This window comes from Diabrotica virgifera, chromosome 4 (genome assembly GCF_917563875.1).
Source record: "Diabrotica virgifera virgifera chromosome 4, PGI_DIABVI_V3a".
Taxonomy (NCBI): Eukaryota; Metazoa; Arthropoda; class Insecta; order Coleoptera; family Chrysomelidae; genus Diabrotica; species Diabrotica virgifera.
Window position 1 is genome coordinate 48,263,429 of NC_065446.1, and position 14,944 is coordinate 48,278,372.

The window sequence follows — 14,944 nt, forward strand, 5'->3', positions numbered from 1 at the left end:
GAACGGCCCCAAAGGACTGGGACAAAGTCCGCAAGTTGGATTCTGATGGACTTTGTATAGCATAAAACATAGCAGCACTTTAACTCAAAAAAGTTATAGGCATCAGTGTAATCAAAAGAATAATCATAACTCTACCAGTGGTTCCCAACCTTTTATGTCTGGCGACCCACCTTCTGATGTTTTTCATATTCGCGACCCATCCCTTATCTCCATCGGTTGTAACCCGACACATTTGGACCAATTACTTCCCTTTTCGCGAAAAAAACTGTCCAAGGAATAGAAAATGTCTTGGCCAGTTGTAGTGGTATTTAGTGTGTGGCAAAAAAAACATTTCTTCTTTAACTGATCCATTAAAACTAAACCTTAATAAGCATAACAAACTAACTTTGTCAGCAATATCTGTACTTTCGTCTAATTGTAAGGAATAAAAGTATTAGTTTTCTTTTATAGCAGATATTAAACTCTCCTTTACGTTAACAGACATTTCCTTGATTCTACGTTTTGCTGTAGTGTTGGATAGGGATATTTTACATAATATGTGTTGATCTGCTTTTTCGTCAAACAGATGTGACGAAATTATTTCTGCCCCGGGAAAAATGAGGTTCTCGCCTGCTGTGTGCGGGGCGCTATTTTTTGCTATTAGCAAAGACGAAGGTAAGAGGCCATGGTAATTTTATTTATTACCTTGTCCCGACGCCACATTCTCCATATTCGACCGAGTAGAAATCAGATCTTTGAAAAAAACATCTAAGGTTTATTTAAGGCTTCATAGTTTCGGAAGGCTGAAGGTTTAGTCAAGGTTTCGAAAAAAAGGTGTACATTGAGGTACAGGTTCTTCTTCCGTTCCTATGAACATGAAACCATATTGAAGGTATTCAAGAAAATATTTTCGTAACATTTTCTTCCCTTTCTTAACATTTTAAAATACTGGAGGCACTTTAGCGTCATTGCTAGAAAATGGACGAATAAGATCATGTTGGCCAGTAGATTGCAGGTTTCTCTTAACTCAAGACCCACTTTTCAGCCAGCTTTCCATCGTTAAATAGTATAAAAATTAGTGAAAACTTCACTACTTTTAAACGAAAACAACGCTAGAAAGAGTGGCAAGCTAATGTCGTATGATATTACTCGAGCAAATACCAGAGCCAGACTGAGAAAAAGAACCGAGTGTTTGGGTCTGAGTAATAGAGCGATGGGTGTTAGGGGTAGTAGGGTGTTGGGGTGTTTTATAGAGGTAGTACCTTTTATGAGAACGGCCACATCGAGCGTAATATACGGGAGATGGTTCGAAGTAACTGGTCCTCATAAGACATCCAACTGTCACTTATGGCTCCACGTGCCACACCCTGGGCAACTGCATTGGTCTGTAGGCTAAACTAAGTGAGGGTAACCACCGAGCGATTGCCGGTATAAGCAATCTCCACTTACTAGCCAACAGCTTCGGGTGGATGAGCTAGTAAGTGTTAGGGCACTCTTTTGTCCTGAAACTGAGAAATCGGTCTCGAAGGCGGATGAACCCTACAGAATGGTCAACGGCATAAGGATGCAGAAGGCAACGGGGAACCACTGCATTAAGGACTCATAGAGTACCCCTAGTAGTAATCATCATGGCGGACATGCAAAGGAGAAGTACTGATCATGGACATCGGATACCAAGATCCGGCAGAGGAAGACAAATAGATAAGTACAAGGCTTCCTCGGTCGTAAACCTGCGAAACCCTTGTAATAAGAAAAAGACAACCATAAAAATTGCTACGTGGAATGTGAGGAGCTTATTCTCTTCGGGAAAATTAGATAACGCCGTGTTGGAAATGGATCGTTTGGGTATAGACATATTAGGCATAAGCGATACACAATGGCCAGGAAATGGCAAATGCCCCACAACTAATCATGGTATGTTTTATTATGACGGAAGTGACACCACAACCCATCGATACGGAGTTGGAGTCATCATCTCAAAAAAATGGAAATATGCTGTAGCAAATTTTACTCCATTCTCAGAGCGCGTGATGTTAATACAACTGAAAGATAAGAAGAACATAATAAACATCATACAAGTGTACGCTCCTACAGCAGACAAAGACGAAGAGGAAATAGAACAATTCTATAATAACTTAGAAGAGGTGATGAGAACAACAAAGAGACAACACATTAACATAGTAATGGGCGATCTGAACGCCAAAGTAGGTCAGGGTAAAGTTGGAGAAAATGTCGGTGAATACGGCTTAGGTAATAAAAATGAAAGGGGTGATCGTTTAGTTCAGTTTTGTCAAAGCGAAGATTTAATAATAACTAATACATTCTTTAAATTACCCCCAAGGAGACTGTATACGTGGACGTCACCTCAACACACACAAGAAAAAGCAATCAGAAACCAAATAGATTACATAATGGTGACAAAAAGATACCGTAATGCCGTGAAATCTACTAAAACTTACCTTGGAACTGATATCGGTTCGGATCATAATCCAGTAGTATCTGTGTTAGAAGCTAGATCAAAGAAAATGAGATAAACCATCATCCCAGCGTTAAACTTAAGTCAGCTTAAAAGTGAACACCGACGACAAACAGTGCTCGAAGAAATCAACGCCGGCCTCAGTGTAGCAGAAAACCAAATCCGCAGAACTGACAACATAGATGAAAAACTGAAGTATATAAACACTATAATAAGAACTACGGGAAAGAAACACCTAACCAAATCTCCAAAGAAACATAAGGTGTGGATGACACCAGACATACTAGAACTAATGGATGAATGACGCAAATTGAAGAATAATTCAGAAAAATACAGAGAGGTTGATAAGAACATAAAGCAAATAATAAAGAAGGCCAAAGAATCATGGATTAAAGAACAATGTGTAGAAATGGAAGACTATGAAAGAAAGTGTGATACATTCAATATACATAAAAAAGTAAAAGAACTTACAGGAACCCAAAGAAGACATCAAATAAGTTTGCTTAAGGACCAAGACGGAAATATTATTATAGACTTAACAGAAAAAATTAATAGATGGAGTGAATACATAAGAGAATTGTTTGAGGACAACAGAAATAACATTGAAAAGGTAAATGGTGAAACGGGACCTGAAATCCTAAAATGTGAAGTAGAAATGGCACTTAGAAATTCCAAAACTGGAAAGGCAAATGGACCCGATGAGGTTCCTACTGAATTACTAAAGCTCTTGAATGATTAATCAATAGGTATAATATTGCACTTATTTAACACAGTATACAATACTGGTATTATACTTCAAGAGTGGCTGCTGTCTACATTCGTTACACTGCCAAAGAAATCCAATGCAAAAGAATGTTCAGAACATCGAACAATATCTTTAATGAGCCATCTACTAAAGATATTTCTAAAAATCATCCACAACCGAGTTTATCAAAAGTTGGAGTCAGATATTAGTAATACACAGATGGGGTTCAGAAAAGGACTAGGTACTCGAGAAGCTCTCTTCGGTTTGAATGTTCTTACACAAAGATGCCTAGACGTTAATCAAGAAGTACATGCATGTTTTATCGATTTTGAAAAAGCGTTTGACAAAGTACGCCACGATAGGCTAAGAGACATTCTTGAAAGAAAAGACATAGATAATAAAGATCTGCGAATAATTCTCAACTTATATTGGAATCAGAAAGCTAACATCAAAATAGAAAACGAGATATCAAAAGCAATAGAAATACGTAGAGGAGTAAGACAGGGATGCATTTTGTCACCACTGCTATTTAATGTATATAGTGAAAGCATCTGTCAGGAAGCCCTTTTGCAAGCAAATGAAGGAATCGTAATCAATGGAGAGGTTGTAAATAATATTCGATACGCAGACGACACTGTACTAGTTGCAAGAACAGTAGAAGAATTACAACGATTACTTACAAACATAAATGTTGCTTGCAACAATTATGGCATAAACATTAATATCAAAAAAACCAAGTATATGGTCTTCAGTAAAATCATGACACAACCAGCACATATTAGTATAAACGGCATTCGAATTGAAAAAGTATCAAGTTATAAATACTTGGAAACTTTAGTAAACGAAACTGGAGACCAAAACAATTAAATAAAAAGACGTATCGAAATTGCCAGGGTCACCTTCATAAAGATGAGAAAATTCTTCTGCAACAGAGATATAAGCATCCCTCTACGATTAAGAATGCTAAGAGGCTACGTATTTAACACGCTATTATACGGTGTAGAGGCCTGGACTCTCAAACAGGACAACATAAAAAATATTGAAAGTTTTGAGATGTGGTGCTACCGTCGAATGCTGAAGATAAGTTGGGTTGAAAGAATCACAAATCTTGAAGTAATACGAAGGATAGGAAGAGACCCAGAAATTTTGTTAACGATAAAACGAAGAAAGCTCGAGTATTTGGGTCACCTGATGAGAGGTCATAAATACGCATTACTTCAAAATATAATGCAAGGAAAAATAGAAGGAAAACGGAATCCAGGCCGTAGAAGAATGTCGTGGATGCGGAATTTGAGAGAGTGGTTTGGCTGCACCACTAATGAACTTTTTAGGTCAGCTGTAAACAAAGTCAGGGTAGCCTTGATGATTTCCAATCTCCGATAGGAGTGGCACAAGAAGAAGAAGAAGAAGAATAGAGCGAGTGGGAGAAAACCGGTCGGACTGGCGCCTGGGAGAAAACCGGTCTGTACGCTACTCAGCTGCTGTAAGAGCCACAGCGCGACCTACCTGCAATCCGCCCGTGACCCACTAGTGGGTCGCGACCCACAGGTTGGGAAACGCTGCTCTAGGCAAACAAACTGCTGGGGAAAGTAAATATTGTATAAAACAAAGGTTTTGTAAAGAAATGATGACTCTTATAAAAATATTTCAAGTTTAGGTACTTCAACCAAAGAGAAATCTAAATAGCACAGTACTGCCTGAATTGCCAATGACCAATGCCTGTTAAGAAGAAAGAACTGGATAGCTTATCACAATTTTTAGTTAGTATACCAGGCTAAAAATGGGTATTATCCAATTTTTAAAGATCAGTATCGTGAAAATATAATTGAAAAAGAGCATACCTGCGATCAATGTGAAGATGGAGAAGAATGTTACTGCCTTCTGGAGGACGACATAGATGTCATTTTTTCCAAACACACAGAAATGCATTTTCAGTTCATATTTTTATTTTAATCTAGGGACAATCAAACTACATTGTGTAGTTCAAACGGCGTTTGTCAAAAAAAAACTTTTTTTTGAAAATACTAATAAAGCTTGTTGTTACTTATAAATAGGGCAAATTAATAATAAACAAGTTGAAAATGCGAGCATTATCATAACAAAAACTTTGTTTATTTACGTATTTTAATTCATAATATGGAAAATTGCTGTTATGAAAAGTAGTTTAGAATTAATAATTATGTTTTAATGTGCAATTATATCATTCTAATTTAAATGTTATGATCTATAGAGGTAGTTTACTCTTGAACGAAATTCATATTTTTTATATACCTCTTATAAAATTAATAAAATTTTATATAAAAAATTAATAAATTAATAAAATTAATAAAATTTTATTTATCATATTATGATGGTTGCATCATAAATCTTATAATATGAAGAGCTTTTTATGAAGAATAACTTTTCTTCGTCCAATTAAAAATAAAAGAGTTATAAATGAAAATGTTGTTGATATCCATAATTTGAGAAAAATCTTCAAATATTTTTTTCCATTAGAAGGATGTAATTGCACATATCAGACCATAATTTTTTATACCAAACAATATTATTTCATATACTGTCGGTTCACTAAACTCAGACACAACTGGCTAGTGATTTTAGTCAATAATTTTGCCAATTACGCAAACAAATGATTACTAATTAGTTAATAATTACTAAATAATTAGTAATTTTGCCAATTTTGGCAAAATTCTTGACTAAAATCACTAGCCAGTTCTGCCTTCAGTTTATTTATCATAAGGGGGGCCGTATACTCGTATAAACCTTTTTAAAGCTGTTAATAAATTATTGCTCTTAAAATATACTCAAATTGTATTTTTGAACACCTTATTTATTTTATATAATAATTAAATTCACTATCAAATGTCATTGATGGTTTATTAATACTTAATTTAAAATTTAGTTTGACATTCACGAAGTGTCAAACTCAAATGTAAATAACCTATGCTTTGCTTAACAAATCGAGATTAAAAACTAGCCTACTTAATAGCAACGATTTCAGCTGGACGTGTAGTGTGTCGGCAGAAAATAAAACGATTGTGACGTCACATTTTAGAATTTGAGGTCGATTATCTCGAAGACGGTTAGAAATATCGAAATGCCGTTTTCAGATTTGGATTCAGAAGAAAAAACTACATAAGAATCCATCGATAAATCTGATCTGAGTATTGCAGGAGCGGCAACGCAATAACACACACACTTTTGCGAATTTATAAACGAAATGTTTTCGTTGAAAAGTACATTTTTTTCAAATTCTATGTTTTTTTACCTTTATTAATAACGGAGTGGCAGTTTTTCTCATTTCCTGAAAAATGTAAAATATGGACAAAGTGCGATTTGAAATTCTGCGTGCTCCTCATATACAAAGACTGTTATTTATTTAGTAGTTGTTGACTGGTGTATTCAACAACAGGTACTCATGGTGGGGATATTTAAATCGCAAGATTCTCTAGCACTACCTCTGAATTGTTAACTTAGTTAGGTACAAATCTGTACAGAAAAGTAAATTAGTCATATTATGGTAGCCTTTTAAACATTCTGTAGCTGAAAACTTGCTTGAGACACTATATTTGAGAGAGAACTAGAAATCGTACATATAGGATAGGTAGGAATCTGAAATATTTTAATTAATGTAAAATTAAAGGAAAATTGTAATGTCAGTAAAGTAATATTATCGTTAATGAATTCATAGATCATTATTAATATTAATAAAGGTATAGGTATGTATAATGAATTTTTATAAATTGTGTTTTCTTCGTTCCCACGAACGTCAAATATTTGTCATTGTTTTTCTGATCTCGCAATTTTTTCTTCATATGTCTATATTAGTCCATAGTACATCGTCCTTTTTCTGAAAATGATTACAAAAGTCTTAAAAATGGTTTTAACTGCTTCGTTTGAGCGAGTCTACCACTTTCTGATAAAATTCAAAATGCTGGTTGGACGCTTTTCCTCACGCCCCGCCGCGCCCCACGCCTAAACCTGTAGCTCTAGCGCGCTTAGGTTTTGTGATTGCAAAACTATAATTTTTTCCGAAAATTGGTCAGGAATTTAGACATTTTTGAAAGAAACGTTCGATATTTCCTAATACTGAGCCGTTGCCTGGAAACGAAGAATAACTGTACTAGTGGAGTCAATGAAGGTGGATATGAGTTATTACCTCAGATTTCGTTGAACCTCCATCGATTTTCATAAAAATTGGTGAGTGGTTAAAGGATACCTCAAGGAACAAAGGTGACATAGTGCCAACTTGCGCTTTTTGCATTTTAGGGGTGAAATACACCCCTTTTTTTAAATTATTTTTTGGATTTCTGAAAGTGCAGTCACTGTAAGTTTTCACTTCCTATTTCGTTCAACCTTCATCGATTTTCATGAAAATCGGTAAGTAGGTAGAGAATACCTCACGCAATAAAAGTTATATAGCATCAACTTGCGCTTTTGCATTTTAGGGGTGCAATACACCCCTACTTTTTAAATTGTAAAAAATGCAGATATCCGCATTATGGCGCAAGTAATCTCGTTTAATTAAGAAAAATAAATATTTTTTTATATTTATGTGCATGAATTACATTTTTTTTTAATTTTTCAAACCTTATAGCAACCAAAAATCCGAAAATTAACAAGTCGAAAATCACGAAAACCTTATTCTTCTATATTTCTGAAAATGTAGTCACTGAATGTTTTCACCCACGATTTCTTTGAACCTTCATCGATTTTCATGAAAATTGTTGAGTAGTTAGAGGATACCTCAAAAAACAAGAGTGATATGGCACCAAGTTGCGCTTTCTGCATTTTAGGGGTGAAATCCACCTTTATTTTTAATGATAAAAATGCAGATTTCAGCATTCTGGCTCAAGCAATCTCGTTTAATTAAGTAAAATAAATATTTTTTTACATTTATGTGCACGATTTATAATTTTTATTGATTTTTCAAACCTTATAGCAACCAAAAATCAGAAAATTAGCAAATCGACAATCGCGAAAAAAATTATTCTTTTATATTTCCAAAAAGGCAGTCACTGAAGGTTTTCACCCCTAATTTCGTTGAACCTCCATCAATTTTCATGAAAATTGATAAGTAGTTAGAGGATACCTCAAGAAACAAAAATGATGTGGTACCAACTTGCGCTTTTATCCTGGGGGTGGATGTTACCCCTTCTCATGGGTGAACACTATTTTATGGAAAATAACCCCATAATTAGATAGAGGAGTAAATTCTAAGCAAACTTTCTTTTATCAAGTTTATAAATTTTTTATTTAAATAATGTTTCATAATTTAATAAAATAATATTGGTACAGTAAAACCTGTCAATAACGGCCACTAAAAATAGAAAACAATTGGCCGTTATAGAAATGTGGCCGCTAATGCTAGGTTTCCTTTTCCACAAATACATAAAATATAATTGAAAATTTATTTATTTTAGTAATTAAAGCAAATCTAATTAAATATAATTCTACAAACAAACGGAACATACCTTTCATTAGATATCGCAAATCATTTTGGCTGATTTTGTCTGCATACGTATATATTATGTTTGAGGAATCCCTTTTTTTTGTGAGACTGGATATAGGACATTTCTCAAGTATGAATTCACATTCATGGTATATCGTTGCTAATATACACGGATAATAATATGTGCAATGTTATGGTACAGGCTACGTTAAATATGAAGTAAATGTGGAAGATATACACTGGTTATTCAATTTCAATTTAATTTGATTGTTTTTTAATCGCTTACAATATTTAAAATAATTAAATATATAAAGTTAGGGATTTCAAAAATAAATTCAGTTCTCACTGGCAGGGTGGGAAATAATAAAGTGCCATACAATAGCATTTCATTACAATTAGTCCTGTCGCCAGGGGGGGTACAACGGCCTCGTTAATTCAGATGGACTTACCCAAGTTTTTTTTATGTATTTTGACCCGTAGAACACGAATTTTTTGGGTAACAGTTGATCCGGATGTCGATAAGATTGTTATAGACCAAGAACTTGAGGAATCAAATAACAGCGATTTTTGGCAAAACAAAACAATATTTTGTATTTTTTGGGTCATTTTAAGCAAAAAATATTTCTACAAGTTTTTTAGTAGGACGCACAGTTTTCGAAATAAACGCGGTTGAACTTTCAAAAAATCGAAAAACTGCAATTTTTAAACCCGAATAACTTTTGATTAAAAAATAAAATAGCAATTCTGCTTAGCGCCTTTGAAAGTTCAAGTCAAATTATGTCGGTTTTGATTATTTGCATTGCTAAAAATTTATTGTGTTATTGTTAAACAAAGCTACAAACAACTAGTGCGTGAGTGATGTTTCTGTGATTTCTCATTTAAAATCGAACGAGTAGGTAGAATAGGTACTAGTGCAATCAAGACTATTTCTACGTTACATGCGTTAAAACGCATGTAAAAGCACGGGAAACCCTACGTGTTTATAGCTTTGTTAAACAATAAAAAAATAAATTTTTACCAATGCAAATAATCAAAACCGATATAATTTGACTTAAACTTTCAAATGCGGTAAGCAGACTTGCTATTTTATTTTTTAATCAAAAGTTATTCGGGTTCAAAAATTGCAATTTTTCGATTTTTTTAAAGTTCAACCGCGTTTATCTCGAAAACTGTGCATCCTACGAAAAAACTTGTAGAAATATTTTTTACTTAAAATGGCCCAAAAAATACAAAATATTGTTTTGTTTTGCCAAAAATCGCTGTTATTTGATTCCTCAAGTTCTTGGTCTATAACAATCTTATCGACATCCGGATCAACTGTTACCCAAAAAATTCGTGTTCTACGGGTCAAAATACATAAAAAAAACTTGAGTAAGTCCATCTGAATTAACGAGGCCGTTGTACCCCCCCTGGCGACAGGACTAAATGCTCATTACAGGCATTACAGGCTGCTCCGTTTGAGAAAACTCATACTCTCAAACTTTGAGAAAACACTCATTGAATTTCGACCAACCCTGTATTAGCTAAAATTAAACGTTTTGCTAGATTAATAACTTTTGACAATAATATATTAAAAATCACTTGAACATAAATTGATTTTCTGATGTCAAATCACTACAATTATACAGGGGGTGAATATTGCTATGAAATTTGAAAAAAAAACGTAATTATCTTTTAAACTACTTCGTATAACATCACAAAACCTGATATTTTAAGAAATAAAACATAGAGGAGAATCCAAAAATGTAAAAATATACAGGGTGTTCCATTAAACAAAAGATAATTTTGTTTCACCCTGTCAATATGGGTGGCCCTGTATATTTGGAAATGTATTTAAATTCTGATATTATCTATGCCCCAATCTCACCTAAATAAACTTTTTTCGTATCTCCTACAACAAACGACTAATTGGACTTCCCAGAACCTGTATACATACAAAATCTCCGCTATAAAATTTTTTCAAAGAAAATGTTATTGGTTTTTTTTAAATAACTCCGTTAATTTTTGAAATATGAGATTTATCCAAAAACCATTGCAAAGCTAAATAAGAGGACTATAACACTGTATTAAACATAATTTTCTAAATCCTTTATTTTTTTTTAAATACAAGGTGAAAGGGCCCCGGTTATATCCCAGCAAACAGGTTTGAGCCCAGTTACGTGATGATTACGTTAAATTTACGGCAAATTTCAACGAATACGTAACTCGGTGATTTATGACGGGAAAAAAACGTATTTCAGTGCCAAATCATTCACCTATATATTAGGGCTTCCTTTATACATGTTTGACATTAGAAATAATATAAAATCATAATGACGAATATAGTACATGTTTTTTATAATAGGTGTGAATGTCGGTTACATCGCAAAGGTACGTTTATTTCACGTAATAATCACGAAACAGAAATAACTTCCTTTGGTTAAAGGACATCGCACACATCTTATGGAAAATATAATGTCACTCAAATTCAATCAAATGTATACCAATAGATTCGTTTTAAATTAACGATCAAATCTTATCATTACGCCAACTCTCTATTTTCAAAAATAAGAGCAGAAATTGATATAAATAAATCTGAAATCAAATGGGTAGGTACATAAGTTAGAGAGAGAAAAAATATTTTAAAATACCCAGATTTTCGGTACTCCATAAATCAGCGGATTAGTTTCACTAATCCGCTTAGGCCCAGCGGGATTAAAGCTGTTATGAATAGCACTCAGAGCAATAATGATTGTAAACTAACATTTTATGGACTCCAAAAATGTGATTTCGATAAACTTTAATTGCAATTTGCGCCGTAATTAATCATAATTAAGAGTTGGCGCAATAATAAGAATTGATCGTTATATTAAAACGAATCTAATCGTTAAATTTTATTGAATTTGAGTGACATTATATTTTCAATAAGATGTGTGCGATGTCCTTTTGAGAAATATTTTGGAAAACAAAATTTTACAACGGTGTTGGTTAAATACGTATCGCTTGAATTTTACTCACTGTATATTATGGACGTCGAAAAATTAGATGTATTTCACTTAAAAGTAATGTAAATAATACCAATATTTAAACAAAAAGTTTATGATTTCGCTTTTAAAATCATTGAGCATAACTATTTCAAGCCAACCTTGATTTGACGCTATTTTTTTCTTTAAAAGTATCACAGGAGCTAAAATGATGAAAGTATCACAGTTGAGTCTAATTTTCAAATCGCGCGCGGTGATGACGTACTACCAAGCCTTTCTCCTCCTTTAAATACTATCACGTGACCACGGTACATGATTAACATAGTTGGTTCGAAAACTAAATTAATCGATTTATCGAATAATAGATACGTTTCGATAGGATTATTTTTTTTATATTATTCTGGTATTGAAATAGATTTTTAGTAAGACCAACTAGTTAATAGTAGAAGAAATTTAAAAACAAAAAGAAAATACGTAATACTAATTTAAAGTAAGTAGAATATAGTTTAACTGTAATTTAAAAATAATCGATTTTTAAAATCGATGATCATAACCACTAATATCAGCTTAGCTTAGCTTCTCACAACAAAAAGTGAAAGTGAAACGTGAAGAGCTTTATTTCCTTCGTTTTATTTTAGGCGGGTTTATTTATAATAATAAGATAGAGATTAGACATTTCTCAGACGTTTCATAAATGCAGATATTGCTCAACATTTTGGTTGCGGTATTTTACGGCTCAATTAAGATTAGTTATTTATCTAATTTGTCCTCAAAATCCAGAATTTAATTTAGATGGAAGAAAGGTTTGTATTTTCTTCCAAATATCGAGTAAGAGAAACAAATGATCCTTGAATGTTCTTATAAATAAAAGATTTTCCTGTTGCACTCTTCATGTTTTCCTGAACTAACGTCAAATTTTCTGTAGAAGTCAATGGATTTTGACATAAAACTTGTTTTAATAAACACAAATCGTCATCAGACGTAAATCTAATTCTTTTGCTACTGTCTGAGGTACCCATTTTAGCAAATTATTACGAATAAATTTGGTTTAAATGAAAGATAAACAACAAACATAACCTGAAAACGAAATAGCGCAACGAATACCGCACAGCGTAACGACTCCTGTAATAACGGCAGGCCGTATTTTCAATAACGCAGCGTAAGCCAGATATCACATCTGCGCATGCTCTACTGTCAAAATAACGCGTGCTGTAATACAGCAAGTGCAAAAAAGACTCAGCAATATCTCTCTAATGTCTTATCTACGTATTAACGTTTTCCTCACTGCTCGAGGGTTGAAGTGCCGATGATGCAATTAGAAAAAAACAAGAAAGTGTCGAAGTGTCCTTCTAGAAATAAAAAGTGAAAAGTGACCTGTGTACTCTGCCTGTGTTGTGTTTAGTGTTGGCAAATTCTTTAATGTGTCTTTAGGTCGGTACCATTTTTGGTTCATTATATTGTATAATAATAATTAATTATACAAGACAAATGTTTTAAAGTCTCTAAATTCTACTAAATAGATACATTGTTAATACTTTATATTATGCTTGTTTTATTTATATCATATGATAATAATTACGTGATTCATAAGTTAATTAAGGTCGAATTATTTACGTGAACCTAGGATGTATCTTTCACGTGAATACTAATATATACATTCCCTAAAAGATACGTTAATTAACACGTATTTGCAACGTGAATTTGCCGAAACATTTTATTGCTATTTAAGGTAAATAACACGTCTATTGAAGACGAGTTATTCACGTAATTTAAAGACGTATTTTCAATGTGACATTCCAACCAAATTTTCACGTGAAATTCACGTAAGCAATTTACGTATATTGGTGACAAATGTACCCAAAATTCACGTAATTAACACGTCGGTCTGTTTGCTGGGATGGTTCTCGCAGTAAAATTTAGGTTTTAAATGTTTCTATCTCGGTTATTTTTGTCGTAAAAAAATATTAAAAAAATAAAAAGCTTGAATAAAGTTAAAACTAAAATTTTGTTCTCTACCAATTTTTAAGTATATCGAGTATTTTTGGAGATATTATCAAAAGAAAATGAAATTCACGAAAATTTGAAAAATTCTAATTTTTTTTAATCGTATTTTTTTTTTCAAAAATATGCATTTTAAACCGGTCAAAATTGTTGAAGGTATTACTTATGTTAAAATAAATAAAGTATTGAATGGGTTACTATAAATTTTAATTTTTGTGGAAATGACGTAAGTTTCATTTTTCATTCTTCCCTAAAAAATCTGAAAGGGTCCTCTTATTTCCATCTTAACTTGCTTAATTTTGATGCTATCGACTTCTTATATAGCTTTTTGATAGTTACCTTTAAGTACTTTATTAAAATGTTTAGTATCTATATTTAACAAAGTGCATCGTTTTCCTGTTATTTAAGCTTGAATACTAAGATTTGAGTACTCGCGGAAAAAAAAATATACATTCAATTGCATATAACTCACTTTGTATATGTAATAAAGGATTTTTCGAATAAGGAGCTTATTTATTTTTATATTATCTTCGATTTTGGTACAACAACTTTTTTGAAGAAACTTATGGTTTTTGAGTTATTTATGAAAAACTGCTTTAAAACATGGATTTTTATCAGGAAAAATCAAAACTTTTGATCTTTAATAACTCAAAAACTATTGATTTATTGGAATTACTTTATATAACAAATTTTACTTATAATTTGTCCCTCTATCGATTAGTGGTATTATTTTTAATAAAATAATTTCCACCCCCGAGAAGGGGTGGCATCCCCCCCAGGGCAAAAGCGCAAGTTGGCACCATGTCACCTTTGTTTCTTGAGGTATCCTCTACATACTTACCAATTTTCATGAAAATCGATGGAGGTTCAACGAAATCGGAGGTGAAAACCTTCATTTGTTTCGAGCGTCTGTCATATGTTGAATAATCCCTGTATATTAATATTATACAACATATGACAGAAGCTCGAAACAAATGACAATTGATGAAAAGCCCTATTGAGTAGTGACTGCATCATTTAAGCTGTGAGACACTGTATATCAGTGGTGGCTTCGCTACATATTAAAATTATTTTGTTGATCTTTCCTTCCTTGATTTCCTTCTTTGCTTTCTTTAGCGTGCATACTAAACAAGTTATTTATGTACAGCAGCTTTTGTAGCCAATGGTTACTCTTGTTTGCTTTCTAGATTTTTTCTCATCAGGACTTCTGATTGCTTTTTGGTTTGTTACTTTCTACAATTCAGAGACAGAGTTTGGGGCTTATTATTCGTCCAAGTGTTGGAATGCTTGTGGGTTTTGATATATATGTACCAACTACCTACTAGGTT